Source organism: Eriocheir sinensis, unplaced genomic scaffold, assembly GCF_024679095.1.
Source record: "Eriocheir sinensis breed Jianghai 21 unplaced genomic scaffold, ASM2467909v1 Scaffold1381, whole genome shotgun sequence".
NCBI classification, from domain to species: Eukaryota; Metazoa; Arthropoda; class Malacostraca; order Decapoda; family Varunidae; genus Eriocheir; species Eriocheir sinensis.
Window position 1 is genome coordinate 47,688 of NW_026110719.1, and position 11,085 is coordinate 58,772.

The 11,085-nt window shown below is 50.5% G+C and overlaps 1 long non-coding RNA gene across 1 annotated transcript; it reads left to right on the plus strand.

The window, feature by feature from the left end:
• The first annotated feature begins 1,857 nt into the window (after positions 1 to 1,857).
• LOC126989939 (uncharacterized) lies at positions 1,858 to 8,367 on the plus strand. The gene is made up of 3 exons (XR_007743900.1): positions 1,858 to 2,561; positions 2,990 to 3,157; positions 8,034 to 8,367. It is a non-coding gene; the product is annotated as an uncharacterized LOC126989939 (long non-coding RNA).
• Positions 8,368 to 11,085: the final 2,718 nt, after the last annotated feature.

The following is an 11,085-nucleotide window of genomic DNA, read 5'->3' on the forward strand; positions in this document are numbered from 1 at the left end:
CGGGCACACACACACAACAACAGACACCACCGACGGGTACACACACACACAACAACAGACACCATTGCCGGGCACAGACACACAACAACAGACACCATCGCCGGGCACTCACACACAACAACAGACACCATTGCCGGGCACACACACACAACGACAGACACCACCGCCGGGCACACACACACAACAACAGACACCACCGCCGGGCACACACACACACAACAACAGACACCACCGGGCACACACACACAACAACAGACACCACCGCCGGGCACACACACACACCAACAGCCACCAGTGCCGGGCACACACACACAACCACAGACACCACCGCCGGGCACACACACACACACAACCACAGACACCACCGCCGGGCACACACACACAACCACAGACACCACCGCCGGGCACACACACACAACCACAGACACCACCGCCGGGCAAACACACACAACAACAGACACCACCGGGCATACACACACAACCACAGACACCACCGCCGGGCATACACACACAACCACAGACACCACCGCCGGGAAAACACACACAACCACAGACACAACCGCCGGGCACACACACACAACCACAGACACCACCGCCGGGCATACACACACACAACCACAGACACCACCGCCGGGCATACACACACAACCACAGACACCACCGCCGGGCATACACACACAACCACAGACACCACCGCCGGGCATACACACACAACCACAGACACCACCGCCGGGCATACACATACAGCCACAGACACCACCGCCGGGCATACTCACACACAACCACAGACACCACCGCCGGGCATACTCACACACAACCACAGACACCACCGCCGGGCATACACACACAACCACAGACACCACCGCCGGGCATACACACACAACCACAGACACCCCGGCCAGGAATACACACACAACCACAGACACCACCGCCGGGCATACACAAACACACACACCACAGACACCACCGGGCATACACACACAACCACAGACACCACCGCCGGGCATACACACACAACCACAGACACCACCGCCGGGCACACACACACAACCACAGACACCACCGCCGGGCATACACACACAACCACAGACACCACCGCCGGGCACACACACACAACCACAGACACCACCGCGCACACACACACAACCACAGACACCACCGCCGGGCATACACACACAACCACAGACACCACCGCCGGGCATACACACACACCCCCAGACACCACCCCGGGCAACACACACACAACCACAGACACCACCGCCGGGCATACACATACAGCCACAGACACCACCGCCGGGCATACACATACAGCCACAGACACCACCGCCGGGCATACACACACAACCACAGACACCACCGCCGGGCATACACATACAGCCACAGACACCACCGCCGGGCATACTCACACACAACCACAGACACCACCGCCGGGCATACACATACAGCCACAGACACCACCGCCGGGCATACACATACAGCCACAGACACCACCTGTAATGTGTATATTATAAAAAAATGTGAATGTGTGAATGTATGTCGTATCGCCATGGCCCAGTGGCGCCAGGACGTTACACACAGACGCTACGTTGTGCTTAGGAGGTGCTCCTTGCCGTGGGAACGGTGCTGATGCAGCAAGCATGCTATCCGCTGGCCGCTCCTGTACCAAGAGAAGCCGGCAGATCAGAGCGGGCGGCGGACGAGGGCACAGGACTTCTCGGAGTGTGCGTACGACTTACGACTCGTCCACAAAATACTGTAACTATTCTGTGAATATATTTAAAAAGCAATACAACCATTTAATCAACCAGAGAGAGAGAGAGAGTAAATTAAGTGAACTCAAAGTGAACTTAACGCTCGGCCAACACATAACCCACATCACTTAACTAAAAGGCTATTGTGTTGTCTCACGACTTCTATCAACTGGAGAAAGCAGGCAACGGTACACCGGACCTCACGTGAGATAACAGTTCGCGCCTTAATCAAAAACACAAAAACACAGCTAACAAAAAGGCTAACAAAAGTGGTGAACAGCGGCTTCCGGACCTTCTCCGAAGTGTTCTGTGTGTTATCTCTCTCTCTTTTACCACTTAACACTTAACGGTGGCAAGTGTCGTCAAGGGGCAGACAGGCAAGTGTGCAGGAAAGCTGACACAAGCAACGCCATTCCCCCTTGGCCCGTCCGAGTCGAGTCAGCACACTCCACCACACCGCCCCGCGCGCCCCGCCCCGCGCGCCCCGCCCCGACGCGCCCCGCGCGCCCACATCGCCCACTGTCGGGATCCCGCTTCCCAATTCTGGGACGCCCACTTGTCTGCCTACGACACAGTCATTCGTGGGTGGGCGCTCACCTTCGCCTTGGTGGAGATCTTGGTGGAGCGTGGTCGCTCCTCCGCCCCTTCCTCACCGCTGCCAGCCGCTGCCGGGCACTGCCGGCGGTCTCTCTGGCCGCTCCAAGGACGCGGGGGCAGCCAGCCAAGGACGGGGACAGCCAGCCAAGGACGAGGGCGAGCCAGCCGAGGACGAAGGAGTGCCACGGGCACAATCTTCACACTTTTTTTATGGTATTCACATGCATGTAGCTGACACACCACTAATTATATTAATACACCACTTGTTGATGACATTTCAGGTGATTTTTTTTTTTTTACGTGCTTTGTGTGTCTCCGTGTGGAGCCGTATCTTGTTTCCCTTAGGCTGTTGAATTTTATTCAGGTGTAGAGGGATGTTTAATATTTTTCCTGATTTGTGAACATTGTTTTCATTTTATATATAATCCTTCATTTTTTTTTCTCCTTTCTTTTGTGTGTTTTCTTGAACAGTGGGGAAGTTTTTATCATGCTAAGTATTAACTCATTGTTCTTTTCCTCTTTAATGCGTTTTGGAAGCATCTGAGGCGAGTGAGCACACACTTAGCGGTGATACTTTTTCTTTTCCCATATTTTTCCTCATGAAGCCATATTTTCCTAATGCCTTTTTTTTTAAATGGCAGGTCAGTCTGATAAAGAGATAGACATTTTGGCCAAGGAGTTCCAGAAGTTGATGCAGGATTCGGAAGCGCCCGCCGAGGATGACAATTCCCGTGTCCTAAGGAGCGGGTCAACTCATGACAGAGTTCCTCCTCCTCCTCCTCCTTCTTCTCTCCCGCATGATAACAAAGGTAATATCTTGACTAACCAAGAATTAACAATGGCTACTAACACTATTAAACTTCTGCCGACTACGGCATCAGTCAGAGCTTTCGCAGGCAATGAACCGGATTACAGTGCGAGAGACTTCATCCTGCAATGCGAGGATGTTATGAACAACTCATTTGTGTCAGAACCGGGTGATAAAATCTCCTTCATTAGGTCTAGATTAAAGCCGGGGTCAGAAGCATCAGCTGTTATGTTCACCAGCGCGTTCATGGAACCGCAACAAACCAAGGATTATGCCCAGTTTCGGTCACATTTTCTGGAGTCTTTTGGGGAAGATGTTAGGCACAGCCTCGTCAAAGGTGTTAATGTAGCTGTGACCAAATTGATTTCAGCTGTGGAGTAAAGAACTTTTAGCCGGACAAGTAGACGCCTATCGGTTGTCTACTGATATGGGCGTCTATCTGAAAGCTGGTGGCTGGACTGAGGGAGAGAATATGTCTCTATCCAATGTTCTCAATTTTTTTGAATTTTTTGTATACATGGCTGTCATCAAGGGCCAGTTTCGAAAAGGTTCTTTATCCCTCGCCTACGGCCCCACTGACAAGTTGCACGACTTCATGCTTAAAATAAAAACTAAGATGGAGGAGAAAGACGGAGCGCCAGTCACCCTGTAGCCTCTGTCGACCAGAAGGCCGCTAATGTTAGCGCGTCCTCATCAGTGGTGGCGGCCACCACCGAAAAGCCTAAGCGCCACTGTTCATACTGTCAGCGCGACGGTCATACGGTTGACTATTGTCTAAAACGTCAGCGGGATCGCAAGGCTACTAGGGAGAATGGAGGCTCGCCGATGTCAGGCAAATCTGCTTCTCAGAAGACCCCGGCCGCTTCAAAAAGTCGAGCCGCGGGCTACCACACTGGCAAGTTCTGTTTTGTTCACGGTGCTGGTAGACACACCACAGAGGCGTGTTTCTCTGTGCTCCAGTTAAAGAAAGAGCGAGCAGGAAAGTTCGTGAAGGGGTCGGGGGAAGCCGAGCGCCCCCCCAAAACCGACCCAGGGTAGCAACCCGGGGGGGGGAGGATACCGAGACTGCAGTGCAGGCTGACAAAAGTAGCTTGTATGAATCTGTTGTGGCCGCGTGCAGTCAACCTGAAATAATGGCGCTTAAAGTCAAGCTGGGTCCGCTACAAGCGTCATTTGCGGTCGACACCGGCGCGGCGGTTAATGTGTTGTCGGAAAGGACATACTTAGCTTTGAAACGCGCGTCGCGGGGAGGCCGCTACCAGCTACGACCCTCGGACCTGAGCCTTTGCGGTGTCACCGCCGACAGGCTTAACATCCTTGGGTTGGTGAGTTTGCCAGTGAGTTTGGGACGAAACACCCCTGTCATGCGCTTGGATTTTTACGTGACGTCAAACTTTTCCCTGCCGTCTGACGGTCTTCTTGGGTTGTCGTCACTGAGGTCTAACCGCATGGTAATACATCCAGATAGTAATACAGTGAGGTTTCAAGGGAGATGTTTCAAGGCCATGGATCAACCTGTGCGCCTCGCTTCTCCCTGGGAAAGAAGAGAAATACCCAGCAAGGGTCGGGAAAGTGTTTCTCCTGAGTCGGTCGTGCATACCGTGCCGACTCTTTCCACGGTGCCGGTGCATGGCGCGGGCACCACTTCACTTCATGGTCAACCACCAACACCAGCTGACGTTTGTGGGGGATGGACAAATGTCAATGCGATAGTCTTGGGGAATCACGAAATCCCTCAGCGAACCGCAATGCACGTCCCTGTGTCAGTCCCTAACGCCACCGTAGGTTGTGACATCTGCCTAGAAGGGCCTAGTCGTGTCAACACGCTAGCGATAGAGTCCACCCTTAACACGGTGCGCGAGGGAGGTAGGACCGTAGCTTTAGTGGTTAATGCCACTGGCGGTCCAGTTAAACTCAGAAATGGAGTCATTTTGGGTCGCGCTTTAGCGTTCGACGGACAGGTGTCCCCAGACCCTTTAGAGTTACAGCGGCCTTGTGTCGGCGCAGTGGGTCAACCCGCCGCCGGCGACACATCTTGTCAGGCCTCATCTGTCGATTCTTTAGTCAAAGTGGTCGATTATCCCGAGCTTAAGGGCCCGCTTCTGAAACTTTTACATCAGTATCGTGATGTCATTGCCCTGCCCGGTGAACCTTTAGGTGCGACTGCTGCAACAGAACACAACATTAGGGTTAAACCCGACACCAAACCGGTGTACATTCCTGCGTACAGACTCCCACACAGTCAAAGGCAGGTTGTAGATGAACAGGTTAAAGATATGTTGGACCAGGGTGTTATTCAGCATTCCCGATCTCCGTGGAACTCGCCCTTGTTTCTAGTCCCTAAAAAGGACGGGAGTTTCAGGCCTGTCATCGATTTTAGGAAAGTAAATGAGGTGACTGAGGATGATAGGTACCCTCTGCCTGTTTTAGGTGACTTGTTAATGTCCCTAGGGCAAGGGAATAATATTTTCAGTAGTCTTGACCTTTTAAGTGGGTACTGGCAGGTGCCGATGGCAGCTGAATCCAGAGAGATTACAGCCTTCAGTACCCCTAGCGGTCATTTTGAATGGATGCCATTCGGCCTCAAAACCGCACCCAGTACTTTTCAGAGGATGATCAACACATTGTTCTCAGACATGATAGGCAAAGAAGTCTATGCATATTTAGATGATTTAATCATCTGCAGCAAGGATGGCGCCAGTCACCTAGCTAAACTAGAAGCGGTTCTGCTTAAACTCAGAGGCGCTGGCCTTAAGGCCAAGCTGACTAAATGTGAATTTTAAAGGCGAAAATCACCTTTTAGGCCACACTGTTGATGGAGATGGTATCCACACGATGGACGATAAAATATCGGCCATAAAGAATTTTCCGCAACCCAAGACCGTCGAAAACGTTCGGTCTTTCCTTGGGTTGTCCGGCTACTATAGGCCTTTCATACAAGGTTTTGCCAAAATTGCTTCGCCTCTAACACAACTCTTAAAGAAAGAGGTCCCTTTTCATTGGAATGCCCCACAACACAAGAGTTTTACAGACTTGAAGTCAGCGTTAATCAACGCTCCAGCCTTGGCATTCCCGGACTACAACGTCCCTTTTACACTTTTTACAGATGCCTCAGCCCTGGGTCTTGGTGCTGTTTTGATGCAACCGGACGCTCGCGGTAAAATCGCGCTATTGCGTACGCAAGTCGTACTTTAAACCAGGCTGAGTCGAACTATTCAGTGACCCACCAGGAAACCCTAGCGGTTGTTTGGGCTCTTAAACATTTTAGGGATATTATCCTTGGCTATCCTATCACTGTCTTTACGGACCACGCGCCAGTCACCGAGCTTTTTAAAGGTAGAAACCTCACCGGTCGCCTCGCACGGTGGTACCTGACTATCCAGGAGTTTGGGCCAACCTTTAAGTATTTACCTGGCCGCGCGAATGTCGTCGCGGATTCACTGTCTAGGAACGTACCTGTTGGCTCAGTGGCAGAAGCGCTTACTGAAATTCAAAATTTCAGTCTTAAGGATTTAGCAGCAGCCCAGCGTCGCCATGACGTTTGGGGTAAGGTAATATACGCTCTGGAGTCGGGTGACGAAACAAGTCTCCCGCCACTACCTGTGTCTTTTTCACAATTCTTCTTGTCACAGGACGGTGTCCTGTGCCGCTACTGGCCCCGCAAAAAGGAGTCTGTTGCACAGTTTGTGATACCGGAGTGTTATGTACCGGCGGTGCTGAACTTAGTTCATGACGCGATCATTGCTGGTCACCCGGGGAGGGAGCGCACACTAACAGCGGCCCGAGCGGTCTATTTTTGGCCAACTATGCGTGTAGATATTGACGCGTATGTGGCTAAGTGTGTCAAGTGTGCCCAACATAAAGGGACGGTGCCTAGGCCTGCGCCGATCCTAGAATACCCGCCCCCTGCCCGGCCTTGGGATGTAGTTTCTATTGACTTGCTACAGCTTCCCGCCAGCCACCAGGGCTCTAGGTACCTCTTAGTTTGTGTAGATCACTTGTCTCGGTACGTTGTTTTAGCCCCAGTGCAAGATAAATCTGCTAAGTCCATTGCTCATGCCCTGATAACTCATCTCATTTGTCCGTATTCTACACCTAGAGTGTTGTTAAGTGATAATGGAACCGAGTTTCGAAATCAACTTTTAGCAGAAATATGCAAACAGTTTGCCATTACCCAATCTTTTACAGTCAGTTATCACCCAGCCAGCAACGGCCTTGTTGAGCGCGCGAATAGGAAGATTTTAGATGTCTTGCGCCCGGTCGTTAGCGGACTTCAGCATACATGGGAGGACTGGCTGGCATATGTTGCAGCAAGCATAAACAGCAGTGTTTGTGAGTCAACGGGACAATCTCCCCACTACATAATTTTTGGGGTTGAGAAGAGACTCCCGTATGACCTGCTTGGCAGTTCTCATTCACCTGTATATAATGTAGATGATTATTCTAAGGTTCAACTCAAGGTTTTCACAGACATTCATAGAGAAGTCAGAAATAGACCTCTGGCTACATCTGAGGCCATGTGCTTGCAGCAACACAAGCGTGCCGCCCCTGTTTCCTTGAAAGTGGGTGACTTTGTTATGATTCGAGTCCCAGAGAGACATTCGAAGTTGTCCCCTAAATTCGTGGGCCCACGCCAGATAGTTAGGCAACTAGATGGTCACAAATTTGAGCTTTATGATCTCATTTTTAATTCATACGAAATTGTGCATAGTGATCGCCTCAAAAAGACAGACGCCCAGCCTGAGGTCATCGATTCGACTTTAGTTGAACCAGCGAGAACCGCCCGTTTGCCTCAGCCTGACGATGCTTTGTCTATCTTTCCAACACATGACTATAACCTGCGTCCTCGCCAATAAGGGTTTTCTGCTTGGTTCCAGGAAATGTTGTCCCTCACCTTCTACTTCCTTCTGCGCTCCGTTCTGGCTGCAGACCCTGCGCACCTCAAGCCGGGGGCCCTCTCTGCTCATTTGGGCCGGGTTTCTCTGGTCGAGGATGTCCTGTGGGTCCAGTACCCGTTTACTGCTCTGGTGGAAATACCAGGCACACTGAGGACAATAACGGAACAAGTGACTGGGGTTGTGTTGCAGATGGATATCAATGCTCCTGAAGACGGTCTCCTGCGTCTGATGCATGACCGCATAAAGTACTTGAATGATACTCTAACCCTGGCTTTGGAGAACTACGCAGCTCTTTCGTTTCCTAACCGTACTAAACGGGCTTGATTGATGGGATTGGGCAACTTTCCCGCATGTTGTTTGGAACCGCAATGGATGAGGATGTGGAGGAACTGCGGGATAGGTATAACCGTTTGGCTTCACTTGCTGCTACTCAACACAAAACCATTAGGATGAATTCCTTCCACATTTCCAGACTTGAGCATGCAGTACAGGATATTGCTTCTTATTCCCGAACCTTAGGCTCTTCCATTAATGAGTTGTGGACCGGCATGGCTAATATGTACCAAATGGAACTTGTTCTACAAACCTTGCCTGCCTTGGAGAGTGCAGTCAACTCTATCCTCCATACTAATGCTCTGGTAATACAGAATGTAGTGGATGCAGACTGTGGTAGGGTTACCTCTTCTCTTTTTCCTGTCAGGGATTTGCAAAAGGCTTTGAAAATAGGAGTAGAGAACCACCAACTAACACCTTTGTTTGACATGCATGCCATACACCACTACTATCCCTTGCTTGAGTCATTCCTGACGTCGGAAGCTATAGTAATTCACGTTCCCTTCAGGTCAAAGGATGTGTTTGAGGTTTAACAGCTGGAACCTTTCACAGTCAATAACTCGGTGATGGTGCTGGACTTACCTGCCACAGTGGTCTTAATTCGTAATGATCTATCGCTTTATGCAACGGGCCAGCCGTCAGACCTAGGGTCCTGCAAAACAGAGTATCACAATCTCTATTTTTGCTCAGCGTCACTCTTTGCATTCCTCCCGTTGACAGGTGGTATCTGCGAGGTGGTGCTGACCCAGTCGGATGCTTCTAAAGCTCTAGAGACTTGCCCCTATCGTCACGTCGCCCCTAAATCGCTTTTCCACAGGAGGTTCTCCGGATTTCACTACTTCTTTTTCACACTACCAGTGTTTGTGACAGTGGTCTGTCCTGAAGGTTCAACTTATAGAGAGGTTGCAGGTCACCTGGCGGTACGGGTGGCTTGTTCCCTACGTTCTGTCAATTTGACAACCTTTCCGGAGACGCTCCATCATGGATTTGCGGCCACAAATGCCATCCCAATCTATCCTATTGACAGTTTAGTGAATCTCACCTTTTCTAGAATGAAGTATGTGACAAATAGCCTTTCCGAGCTAACCTTTTCAAATTTCTCGGAATTGGAGTCAGCTGTCCATGACTCTCTACCGGTTTACCTTGCCCCATATGTACATTACCCATCACTGATCTTGCCGGTGGTTCTTTTTATCATCATTTTCATCCCCCTGTTCTGCCTTGTTAAGCGGGCTCTGACTTTGTACAACCATCTTCAGGCAAGAGTTGCCCCACCGCGCTGAGTTCGTACGCATTGTGACTCGAAGATTCAGTTTGTATCAAATCTTCTTCAAGGATTTTTTTTATTTTCTTCTTACTATTCCACATAGCTCCGTTACCATGTATCCTAATGACAATTTAGTCAATTTGTTTTTTTTTTAGGATGTATTTTGTAAATAACTATTCGAGCTATTGTTTTGTTTTCTCGGAATAGTGCTGAGCTTCCACGTCCACGACTCTAGCCCTGTTTACCTCGCCCTGTATGTACTTTGCCCATTTATTGTTACTTCCATGATTATTTTTCTTGTCATTGGCATTTCCCGATGTTGTATCGTTAGGCGGGCTCTGACTTGTATATATTTTTTTTACATGCAACCATAATAGGCCCTCGTTTAACTAGTACACATTGTGCGACTGTAACATGGGTAGGTACACTGATTTTAAGGGTCGGATGAGCCGCGAGGTCGCGACTTTTTCCGTGACCGAGCGATGTAATGTGTATATTATAAAAAAATGTGAATGTGTGAATGTATGTCGTATCGCCATGGCCCAGTGGCGCCAGGACGTTACACACAGACGCTACGTTGTGCTTAGGAGGTGCTCCTTGCCGTGGGAACGGTGCTGATGCAGCAAGCATGCTATCCGCTGGCCGCTCCTGTACCAAGAGAAGCCGGCAGATCAGAGCGGGCGGCGGACGAGGGCACAGGACTTCTCGGAGTGTGCGTACGACTTACGACTCGTCCACAAAATACTGTAACTATTCTGTGAATATATTTAAAAAGCAATACAACCATTTAATCAACCAGAGAGAGAGAGAGAGTAAATTAAGTGAACTCAAAGTGAACTTAACGGCTCCGCTCGGCCAACACATAACCCACATCACTTAACTAAAAGGCTATTGTGTTGTCTCACGACTTCTATCAACTGGAGAAAGCAGGCAACGGTACACCGGACCTCACGTGAGATAACAGTTCGCGCCTTAATCAAAAACACAAAAACACAGCTAACAAAAAGGCTAACACACCGCCGGGAAAACACACACAAATACAGACACAGCCGCCGGGCACACACACCCAACCACAGACACCACCGCCGGACATACACACACAACCACAGACACCACCGCCGGGAAAACACACCCAACCACAGACACCACCGCCGGACATACACACACAACCACAGACACCACCGCCGGGAAAACACACACAACCACAGACACCACCGCCGGGAAAACACACACAACCACAGACACCACCGCCGGGAAAACACACACAACCACAGACACCACCGCCGGGAAAACACACACAACCACAGACACCACCGCCGGGCATACACATGCACACAACCACAGACACCACCGCCAGGAAAACACACACAACCTCCTCCTTCCCCTTGCACGCCACCCCCGCCACCGCCTCTTCCTTTCCCTCGCACGCCA